The following is a 12,484-nucleotide window of genomic DNA, read 5'->3' on the forward strand; positions in this document are numbered from 1 at the left end:
GTGGCCTCTCCCGTTGCGGAGCACAGCCTCCGGACGTGCAGGCTCAGTGGCCATGGCTCACAGGCCCAGCCGCTCCGCGGCATGTGGGATCTTCCCGGACTGGGGCACGAACCCGTGTCCCCTGCATCGGCAGGCGGACTCTCAACCACTGCGCCAGCAGGGAAGCCCAAACTTAAACATTTTATGATACAAGTTTCTCTTACTTTCAGGCATTAATATTTCTGTTAAAACTGGAAATGTTTTCTTCAAATTGCACAAAAAGATGTTTTCTGAAATAATTGGGAATAGATGAAAGATGGAAGGTAAGAAAAATGCTGAAGCTAAAATCAATAACAATTTAGTATGATGGATAACTGGGAGCAGGGAAAGGAAGACAGTAACAAGTGGGGAAGCAGGATGGGCGGGAAGAGAGTGGGAAAGAGAGAGGGGAGTGATAGCCTGCATGGCTCTGGGCTAGATGGGTGATCCTGTATTGGCCACCAGGTCATCTCAGGTCAACCTGTTGAACTGCGCAACATGTAGAAATGAGCCTTCCTACAGTACGTATGGGGTAGAAGTGCAGAAGACAAGGGCTATCTGTGTGTTCCACATGCCTTACGGTATCTGCAAACCAGTGTTTGATCTGAAGTATGCTTATGTCTCTAAAAGCATCAATTAACACCACTGACAATATATAGTTAATAAACAGAAACATATGTATATCACAGAAAATACTGTATTAAAATTTAACCAAAATTTTAAAAATTGATTCTCAACCTCTGGGCAAATCATATGCAGTTTAAATTATTAAGAAATTGAAATCATGTTAGCATAAATATCACATTTCTTTTCTATAAGAGGGAACATGCAGTATAAGAACAGGTTCAAATTGTTCATTGCAGCACTATTTACAAGAGCCAAGACATGGAAGCAACCAAAATGTCCATCAACAGAGGAATGGATAAAGAAGATGGAGTAGATATATACAATGGAATATTACTCAGCCATAAAAAAGAATGAAATAATGCCATTTGCAGCAACATGGATGGACCTAGAAATCATCATACTAAGTGAAGTAAGGCAGACAGAGAAAGATAAATATCATGATATTAATTATATGTGGAATCTTAAAAAAAACAAGATACGAATGAACTTACATACAAAACAGACTTACAGATACGGAAAACAAACTATGGTTACCAAAGGGGAAAGTTTGTGGGGACGCATGGGGAGATAAATGAGGAGTTTGGGATGAACAGATACAAACTACTATATATAAAATAGGTAAACAACAAGGGCCTACTGTAGAGCACAGGGAACTATATTCAATATCTTGTAAAAAACTATAATGGAAAAGAATCTGAAAAAATATAGAGATATATATTATTGAATCACTTTGCTATACACCAGAAACTAATACAACATTGTAAATTAACTATACTTCAATTAAAAACAAACAAACAGCTTCAAATTGACCAAAAAGCAGGCTCCCCTACTTAAGAACACATGGCCTCACAGTCATATTTTAAGCTCACACTTGTGCTTTGAGAGCTGTACCCATCTGTTTTAGACTGCAACAGTACAAGAAAAAAAAATCATTCTAAATAATCATCTATTTCTACCAATAATAATTTTAAAACATTACATGTGGAGTATTAATGAGTAACTCAAAAGACTATACACTTTGTATGCTGGCTAATTTAAGACAAATAAACAAAAATCTTTACACAAAGAAGCGTGAATTACTTCAGTAGAACAGTGTGTCCTAGGTCACCATGCTTTCCTTCTCTATTATTGTTAAGTTTGATTTGCCAACAAGCCTTTGATAACAAACACAGAAATAAATTTCAAGGTTAGTAAGCTAAGCTACTACTGTGAATAATGATATATTAATCTGCTGTTGAAGTTAAAAGTGGTATAGAGAGAAATGAAAAAGAGAGAGACTCTCAATGAAGTGAATTTTACATACAGAAAAAGGCAATATTTAAGTGCAGAATTAATGTGTGAAAACATTTATGGAATTATGTTCCGACTATACACTGTGCAGTTCTTATCATCTTTAAGTAAAACAGGAGACTAAAAAAGATGGATGAGGGACTTCCCTGGTGGCGCAGTGGTTAAGACTCCATGCTCCCAAAGCTGGGGGCTGGGGTTCAATCCCTAATCAGGGAACTATATCCCACATGCATGCCGCATGTCACAACTAAGGATCCCACAAGCCACAACTAAGGAACCTGCCTGCCGCAACAAAGGAGCCCACGTGCTGCAATTAAGGAGCCACTTGCCACAACTAAGGAGCCTGCTTGATGCAACTAAGACCCAGCGCAACCAAATAAGTAAATAAATAAAAATTTTAAAAAATAAAAAAGAAGGGGCTTCCCTGGTGGTGCAGTGGTTGAGAGTCCGCCTGCCGATGCAGGGGACATGGGTTCGTGCCCCGGTCCGGGAGGATCCCACATGCCGCGGAGCGGCTGGGCCTGTGAGCCATGGCCGCTGAGCCTGCACGTCCGGAGCCTGTGCTCCGCAACGGGAGAGGCCACAACAGCGAGAAGCCCGCATACCGCAAAAAAAAAAATAAATAAAAAAAAATAAAAATAAAAAAGATGAATGAAAAAAGGAGGAATAATATGAATAACTACTGAGAATTTTTAAGACTATTAATTATTACAGATATTTACTAATGCATACTTTTCCAAGTAATAATATAAGAATAACCTGCTTATTAACTAAAAGGTATAATTTATTTTCAAGTGTTCAAGGCAGGGCTATAAACAAAACTCCAATAAACTGTACTGTAAATCTTGGCACAGATACACCAATGTATCAACAAAGGGCAGAGTGACCCAAGGGGGAAGAAAGTCCTATATTATCTTTAAGCAAAATTGTTTGCCTTGAGTTAAAGAGGAAAACAAATTCCTTCCTGATGGCTTAATGTATAACAAACAATTAAGATGGAAAATGTCTCTGTATAAACTTTTATATAGGAATTCCCGCCTCTGACATAAACGCAAACTATATTTATGAGTTAAGTCCATTCATAGCAGATAAAGCTATCCTTTTGCACCATTCCAGGTAACCAATTAGTGCATAAGTACTGAGTTCTAATGATACTAAAACATCTAGAATTTCCTTTCCTGCTGTAAATACCACAACAACTGTGAGTCCCTTAACTGAGCAGCTTAAAACAGAGATGATAGCAAAGGCTGCCGGTTAGGGAGACTCATGTCTTCCCTGAATGAAACCTGTAGTTACAAAAACAGAGACCCAGATGGAACAGTCACTGCCTGCTAGCCAGGCAGCTCTGTGCCAGTTTCCTTGCTAAGGTCATAAGCAGGTATGTGAGGGAGGGAATGGTGCTGTGAGTTAAGTCTATGAGGGAGAACTGAATAAGTTGGCTTGGAGTGAAAGACAATTCTAAAATCAACAGAGGTACGAAAATCTGAAGAAGTTAAAAAAAAATTAGCTGATGTTAAACTGATTTAAATATAGGGTTATTTCTGTCCATCTTGAGATTCTTGTATCTTCAGCACTAATCCAAAAAAATAGCAGGTTCCTCACATGGCTGATTTCATTGACTTGTCTCTATACTTTGAAAGCCATTGTTCCTGAGTTCATTTCTTCATAGATGGACCCAAGTTAGGAAGGTTCCTACCATCTAACCCCTAGAGACCTGCATCTCTTAACATTCATGGCAAAAGCATAAATTCTCTATTTGGCAACCATTCCCTAAAAGATGGACTTTGGTCAGATCTGAGTTTAAATCATGACCCTATCATTTATTAGCTATGTGAGGCTGATCAAACTACTTTACATCTTGGGGTCTCAGTTTATCCTGAAAAAAAAATCAGAACAGGTCACTCAACGGCCTGTTACAAGGATTTAATGAAATCATATAGTTACAGTTCATGGTAGAAGGCCAGATATATTATCAAGAAACCCTTGATAAATGGTGACAATTATTAATGCATAAATTCTCACTCACACAGATTCATATTCTTATTATGTCTGCTTTAACATAAGTAATAAATGCAGCCTCCTGTCTACAGTAATTTCAAGGAACATGACAAGTCCCACAGCACCCTAACATGTTCCAGTGCTTAAATCTTATTTAATAAGAAACATGAACTTTTATTCCTTAGAGATAAAGTTTAAATGGAATACAAATTGAGAGGTAACACAAAGATTTAAATTTGTACCACTGAAGTACAAGTTAAAGTTGACTTCAGAAAAAAGTGGGAAAGGGAACTAATGATTCAACAAAAGTACTGAAGTAATTAGTTAATAAATTCCTTGTGAATCATAGAATTAACGGTTAAATAAACCATAAAAATGTAGAAAATGTTTTTCATATTTCTGAATTGTAAAGAGCATTCTAAGTTTCAAAGGAGATGAAGAAAATATTGTTTAGCTTTACTAAGATATTTCAAATACACTTGTATTTCAAACCACATAAAACAAAATTTTAAAGTAATCAAAAGCTTATGAAGGGCTTCCCTGGTGGTGCAGTGGTTGAGAGTCCGCCTGCCAACGTAGGGGACATGGGTTCGTGCCCCGGTCCGGGAAGATCCCACATGCTGCGGAGCGGCTGGGCCCGTGAGCCATGGCTGCTGAGCCTGTGCGTCCGGAGCCTGTGCTCCGCAACGGGAGAGGCCACAACAGTGAGAGGCCCGCGTACCACAAAAAAAAAAAAAAAAAAAAAAAAGCTTATGAAAACAGTTACAACTAACAGGACTTTAAAGAATCAAGATTCTTTGATTAAAAAAAATACTCTTTAAACCAATGAGACAAACAGCCTCTGAAAAAAGAATAAGTATATAAATAGATAAATCATAAAAATTAAAATGGTAATAACCAATAATCCCCTCAGATTCATGTTAACTAGCAATTACAAACAAATAAAATATCACTTTCCACTATCATGTTTGCAAAGATTTTACAATTATAAATCTCTTAGCAGGCAAGAGTTTGAGAAGACAGGTAATACATATTTGAAATGAAAAGTATCAATCCAATGGAAAATAGTGACTAAGGAATATTCAGACATGTTTCATTGACTGGAGAGGTGGGTAGAGGCAATCACTTTGGTTTTGTTGTGAGTGAGGCCAGGAGGAGAGAGGAAGGTATAGAAATCGTAGGCTGAGGCTGAGAACAACCTGCAGCTATCTGCTCAAAAACTCTTTCATCTTTAAATACACAAGCAATTATTTCCAGGGACCTTAATATTATCTCATTAATATCTCATTAATATTAATGAGAATGGAAGGAACCAAAGAGCTCCAGTTTCTTTGGGAGTGGTGGGGACAGGAATAGAGAAGCAAGGTCTTACAAGAAGATGACATGTACAAAACAAGTTTGTTTTGCTCCTCTCTGCCCCTTTAATTATTTACATTTTTAAAAGACTCTTAGATGAAAGTAAAAATAATCTAGAAAAGCACATTTGGTTCTCTGAGTTTCATTGTAATCAAAAATTTTCCAGCTGCGGAAAGAAGAGTCACATTAAAACAAAGCTGTAGAACAATATATAACTATATATTCCCTATGAGAAGCTCTTAGATAGAATCAAAGTATTAAATTTGTTTCTGTCTTTTGCTTTAGGACTATCTGCCATGTTCTATTGAAAAGGAGAATGTTTATGAGAGCATAAGTCTAACTGTACTACCAAAGGGAGTGGGAGAAATCAGGAAAGCCAAAAAGGATATCTGTAATTTAAAACTATATATTTTTTTAACTATGATTATGAGTGGAAAAGCCCTCCATCTCAGTTGGAAGCAACGATTACTGGCTTTAGTAATTTATTATTATTATTCAGTAATTATTCAGGGGTTATGAAATAATGCAAAGGAGTCTAATATAATACAAAACACTGAGATACAACAATTCAGCTTTACATGCAATACACAGAATAAAAAGAGCAATTACAAACAGACGGGAAAAGCCACAATGATAAAACACTGGCCTTACAAATATGTATTTTTTAAAATCAAAATCCTAAGTAGCTACTTTAAAAGCTGATGTTTGGCAAGTTACGTTAACACTTTGTACTATATTTGCCCACATCTATAAAATAAAACAGCTGACGTAGAAGTTTGAAGGTTCCACTTCCATGATTAATTCATTCTTCTCCTTTCATGTTCTATGAATTCTATGCCATCCATAGCTACAGAAAAACACTGATTGGCCAGCTAAGTGGCTAATAATAGAATACTTGATTGTCCTGGCAAAATTATTTATGCCTCCTCACTCCAACCAAAGTTCTCTGGCCTCTTCTGCTTGGTGGTGGTAGTGGTGTTATTCTTTGCCTTTGTTTGGTTTTGCTATAATCTTTTGTTTCGTTTATGGGTTTTTTTTTGTGGTACACGGGCCTCTCACTGTTGTGGCCTCTCCCGTTGCGGAGCACAAGCGCGCAGGCTCGGCAGCCATGGCTCACGGGCCCAGATGCTCCACGGCATGTGGGATCTTCCCGGACCGGGGCACGAACCCGTGTCCCCTGCATCGGCAGGCGGATTCTCAACCACTGTGCCACCAGGGAAGCCCTATAATCTTTTTTTAGAAATTTTATTAGAGTATAATTGATTTACAGTGTTGTGCTAGTTTCAGATGTACAGCAAAGTGAATCAGTTATACATATATCCACTCTCTTTTAGATTCTTTTCCCATATAGGCCATTACAGAGTATTGAGTAGAGTTCCCTGTGCTATACAGTAAGTCCTTATTAGTTATCTATTTTATATACAGTAGTCTGTATATGTCAATCCCAATCTCCCAATTTATGCCTCCCCCTTACCCCCTGGTAACCATAAGTTTGTTTTCTACATTTGTAATCTTTTAATATTGAGGTAAACTCAGGTTTTTCTCATCACTGGCTTATGGGAACAAGGTACATTTCTAAGTCCATGACCATAGAAACCCCTGCCCTTCCAGTTTTATAACATGTATATTACTTGATAAGCCAGCAAGATACATAAAATTTATACCTATAACTCTTTGGTAAGGCACCTTATCCATACCTATTTAACTAGAAATACTTATGTGGGCAAAATAAATCTGAAGAAAAATTACAGATTGAATTATGGTCCATTCCAAGCAAATTAAAAAGCTACAAAATTTCCCTATGAAAATACCAATCTTGTTTTCATTCCTAAGACAGATACAATTCAAGGTTAAACAAACAGAAGAGTCATATTCAATAGCTGGGAGAGGTTTATAAGGCTTCAACAGCAGTGGAAACCACTGGCAGAGCACACTGAGAAGTAAAAATAATCAAAGTAAGAAAAGTTGTGAATTACTCTAAATTGTGCATAAAGCTTTACCTTTGATTCTTGTATACTTACTTTGTATATGAAATCATTTGTATTTTTATGTATGGTGGGGAAATAAAACACCATTAAAGACAAAATAAAATTTTATTGAGTATCAGAACTAAAAGAAACAGCTGCTATTTCTCAAGTACTTTTTAAAACACTGACATTCTTTTCTTTCAATATTTCTATTTTGAGGAGAAAATTCTTCTTCTGACTGAAATGAAGTATCACCTTTCAGGTTTGAGAATTTTTTAAGCCATGATTTTCTATTATTTCCTTAAATTCTTAACTTTCTCTACAATAGGAAATAAAATTAGGAGGTGTAACTTTATTCGTAACGTTGAGAGTCATTCCACTCTGTAATTCTTTAGGATACATGAGGATGGACCCATTCTCTCCTGAAATTCACTCTGGGCCTTTTGGAAGGTGTAACACTGTCTTCAATTTGCTAGAGCATCATTTAATTTATCACAGCAGTCCATGTGGGTGCAGCAACTAGGTGATTTTGTTGACATAGTTCATGAAATTAACTAAACAACAACTGGAGGCTATATATCCTGAATTTGTATGTGCTGACGAATATAATTTTGAACTTCTGTCATTCAAATGGTTTATGAGTTCAATAAATATCTACTTGCATGGATGAACACACATAACTATAACTGTTGATAGAAAGAGAAATGAATTTTTTAAGTATTGTTACTGCTTCAAAAGACTTTACCAACTACTTAAAGGACTTCTCCTTCAATCCAACTAATCAAAGTTTTAAATTATATTAAAATAAAAAGTCTATAAAGAAAAGTGGTTTAAAATAAATATAAGTTTTTTCTTTAGTTCAAGTTCTTGAATGTCTGCTTTATGCTAGGTCTTGGAGGAACATAAAAGAATTAATTTTAAAACATGGCTACAATTAACTCACAAACTCATAAGGGAAAACAAAAACACTGTATCATCGACTTTGCAGAAGTGCTGTGACAATGGTCTGTACAGGAGACCAAACCACAGAGGCTGACAGTGGACAGGCAGGGCATCTGGGAAGGGATACCTGCATTGAGGCTGAAAGCCAAAGGCCAGGAAGAGGGTGTTTCAAGATAGAGGAAGCAATATAAACAATTCCAGAAAGGAGTAAAACAGTATGGATTGTTTTGAGAAATACAAGATATTCAATAATGTTGGAGCATAAAACAGAGGGAAGGGGAATACTCTCATGGGTGGAGAAAAGCGAGATGTGAAAAACAGCCCAGAAGGAATAGCAGAAGATGAATATAGAACAAAAGTAGCAGCTAGATGAAGAAGCAGCTCACCAGACTCGCCGTGCCAAGAAAGCTGACCTTTATCTACAGGCAATAGAGAGCCAGGGATGGGAGGGCTTTAGCAGGAAGTGAAGGGTTCATCAGGGTGGGAAACTGATATCTCTAAGGGTAGTATAGCATATGGACTGGGCATAGAGCAAATGAGAGCAGGGGCAGTGAGATCCATTAGGGGGTTAATATTAACATTTCGAGCTAAATTCACTAATCTTACTTCAACAGATAGTTAAAACATGATACAAAAGATCCCCAAACCATTTTTATATGTCTACATATGAATGTTATTTACAAATGTGACAAATAACCAATATCAGGATTGACATTAAATTCAAAAATAATATTGAGATGGTGTTTCAAGTTTTAAAATGCTCAATCAGTCTTCAAACTACATCCCATTTTAGACACTGTCAACCAATATCACAATTTTCTATTTCCTCACTTGATTAAAGGGAAGACTTTCTTTAGTTTATTTTTATTGTAGTAATTTTTATTAGGTTGTTCTCTGACAAAGGTTTCCACAGGGTACTTCAGAAACAAAACACCGGAACAAATAAAAATAAATTTTAAAAGGCATAAGAAATCAATTATCATTGATTGAATATCATGTTATTTATGCAACATATAAAGTGAATGAGTAAAAGGTATTAAATAAAGAACTGAAATTACAATATTGATCATGATATATTACCCAAAGGCAGTAGCAAAGAAAAATCTGAGTAATGCTCATTCTACATCAACCATGGTTGCCTTTTCAAAATAAACATATTATTGACAAAAATCTAAATCAAACCCATTAATAAAAGGGTAGGCAATACCCGAAAAAGTAAAAAGAAAATGCTTGATGCAGAGGCTAAAACAAGCATTAAATGTTAAAATACAGTTGAAATTTAGATATCAGATTAGCCTTAAGGAACATCTGAATTAATAAAACTGATTTTGAAGCATTCTGGATTATTTTTAAAATTTTATGTGATTCAACAACAATGATACTCTACAACTATGGGCCTCATTTTAAGATATCTACTTTACATTTAGACCTATTCCACCTGCTGTTTTGGACATGATTTATCCCATTTTAGAATAAGCTGGTTCCTGAATATTCACCTTAATACAAAACCTATGCCAGAGTATTATCTTTTCCTTATATCTCTATTGTTCTACAGTTTAAGCTCTACAACAGCTTTCATGTCATTTTTGTTTTTAACTTAAATATGTAATACAAAAAACCCTTTGGAACTATAATTGCCATCTCTAACCTAACCTAAAAATTTTAAATACCATGCTAATGCTTCTCTGCCACAATTAAAAAACCAACAACAGGAAAACTTTCACTCTGTCAGTACGAAGGTTTTATCTAGTTACACCTATAGTAAAGCAACATATTACTTTCCGAGTCATGTGTAGTAGACATAGAACACATAAGTATATAAATTTCATGCATGTTCTAAATCAGAAAACACATAGAAAACAATTCCTTTCTGTCCCCTTCAGCACCACTGCTTTTAATGTCAATCTGGGATATGCAAAACAACGATGATAAATGAATATGCAATCGCACTACGGTCCCACAGAGAAGCATGTATCAAAGTTCTACCTGTGATGACAGGAAAACAACTACTGATGTGGGGCAAGAGATGTTAATTTAATATCTTTACTAGAGAACCACATTTTGCAAGGAACCAACCTAGCAAGTCACTTGGACATGCAGAGAAACTCTAAATGCTGAGTCCTTTGCACCTTGGATGAAGAAGTCTGTTCTTACTTTTCATCACTCCTGCTTCTCTCCATTCCCAGAAGGAGTCATTATTTCACTTTAATGTGCTGTCAAATGGACAGTGGCTTCCTTTTCAAAAGACTCCATGTTACTCACATTCACAGCCTGCACATTTTGACAGTGTCTACAACATCTTCACACATTCATCTGAATTCTTCCCCTATTCCACTTCTAGAACACCCTCCACTATAAACTCACTAATATTCATGTTTTAATAGCAATATAAAAAAGTAAACACGAATTTACCAATCAGAAGACGTCAAGTCTGACAGAATGAAAAAAGAGAAATTTACTGACAGGACATACCATGAAATCAGTGTTCAAGAGCCATTCCCACCACCCACACCATTTAAGTGTATTATGACTGTGCACAGCATTCTTAACAGCAGAATACGAAACTACACTGCCACCAAGAACACTTAACCAGCAGGCAGCCCCTCCACATCAGCTTTAATGTGCCACACAGCCCTCTGCTTACTGATGTAGAGCAGCCAACAGGGAGATGGAGTTTACCAGTAAAAGCGAGACTGAACTGGCTAATTACTTACCTTCTTACGTATAGCAGGCTTGCTCGTTTAATTTTTTATTTCCACTCTTGTCATAGCTCAGCGGCAAAAGGTTGTGATTCAGCAGAAGTTCGAACCTGATAATTAAAAAGAAATTTTTAAGAAAAAAATTGGAAATTAAAGTTCCCTCCACTGAAGTCTTTCTTTCCTTGCCCTCTGGCTGTATGTTTCTCGCTCTCGTTTTCTCTCCCTGCAAGGCAGCTACGTAGTGGTCTATAAATATTGACCCTGACACGTGCTCAGTGCTTTACTTGCTCAGGGCACAGGTCTGTGTTACTGAACACTGTGGTAATACTCCAGCAAAGTTCTCAGCTGCTCAAAGCTGTGGATTGGCTCACTACCCAGCAACCCTGTGCCTGCCTGGAAATACCATTTTGCTGCCAGTTTTACAGATGCTATGGGCCTTTCCTGAGGCCCAAATCAGGCACAGAAGGGCAATTATGAGGTTTGTCTGAAGAAATAGTTTTCCTCAAGCAGGTGGAGAAAACGGGGGCTGGGTGGAGTGAAAGACAAGAGAGGAAATACTGTCTTTGTTTTGGCCAAACAACATAATTTCAAATCCTTTATAAAAGTCATACCTAAATGCCATTCAATCAAGCTTTATAAAACTGAACTACTACTTACTATGAATAACCAAAAGACGTAGGAAAGCATTTTTGCAATTGTTTTTAATATTGCTTCTCATTGAATAAAGCTACAGTGACTGAGTAACTGGCCACAAAGAAATGTGTCAACATAAATAAATTCATTTCCAGAATGATAGAAGTGCCCAGGAAAGTATAGTATTAATCTGATCAAATTAAATATTTGGTGAAAGAAGCTAAAATATAATCTTGAAATTATATGAATCAACATGTTTTATGAAATACTTCTAGATTTTCAATCATCACAATTGAATTATTTTATTTTTTAAAAAATTAAGGGGACTTCCCTGGTGACGCAGTGGTTGAGAATCCACCTGCCAATTCAGGGGACATGGGTTCAATCCCTGGTCTGGGAAGATCCCACATGCTGCGGAGCAACAAAGCCTGTGCACCACAACTACTGAGCCTGTGCTCTAGAGGCCGCGAGCCATAACTACTGAGCCCGTGTGCCGAGAGCCTGTGCTCCACAACAAGAGAAGCCACCACAATGAGAAGCCCGTGCACCACAACGAGCAGTAACCCCCGCTCACTGCAACCAGAGAAAGCCCGTGCACAGCAACAAAGACCCAACACAGCCAAAAATAAAATAAAATTTTGAAAAAGGTATTATTAAAAAAAAATTAAAGATGAAATCTAAGTCACAACTATGTAATTTGTAGGTGATATAAACAAGGTCAGCATTATCTACATATAGCGCATATAATGTCCACGGTATGAATGATTAGAAAATAAATCAAGCCCATATTTTTTATTCTTCTTGCCAAGAAAAATCATATGTTTACTTAATTGAAATTTCCTCTCTTTATTAAATCAAGAGTAAAGGACACTTAAGAAATAATCTGGGCACTTACTCAGTTAATAGATGATAAAACTGACCCCCAGACCAGTTAATTTACCCACAATCACATGG

At 36.7% G+C, this 12,484-nt stretch overlaps 1 protein-coding gene across 3 annotated transcripts in view; it reads right to left on the bottom strand.

The window, feature by feature from the left end:
• The window catches only part of BMPR1B (bone morphogenetic protein receptor type 1B), a gene marked incomplete at its 3' end in the record, with an annotated part of 431,795 nt that overhangs the window by 159,757 nt on the left and 259,554 nt on the right, over window positions 1–12,484 (bottom strand). For all 3 annotated transcript variants that reach the window (XM_082634087.1, XM_082634086.1, XM_082634089.1), the window contains one exon: window positions 10,913–11,007. The remainder of the gene's footprint in view (window positions 1–10,912; window positions 11,008–12,484) is intronic.

The sequence above is a fragment of the Mesoplodon mirus genome (assembly GCF_964341445.2).
Source record: "Mesoplodon mirus genome assembly, chromosome: 2".
Classification (NCBI taxonomy): Eukaryota; Metazoa; Chordata; class Mammalia; order Artiodactyla; family Ziphiidae; genus Mesoplodon; species Mesoplodon mirus.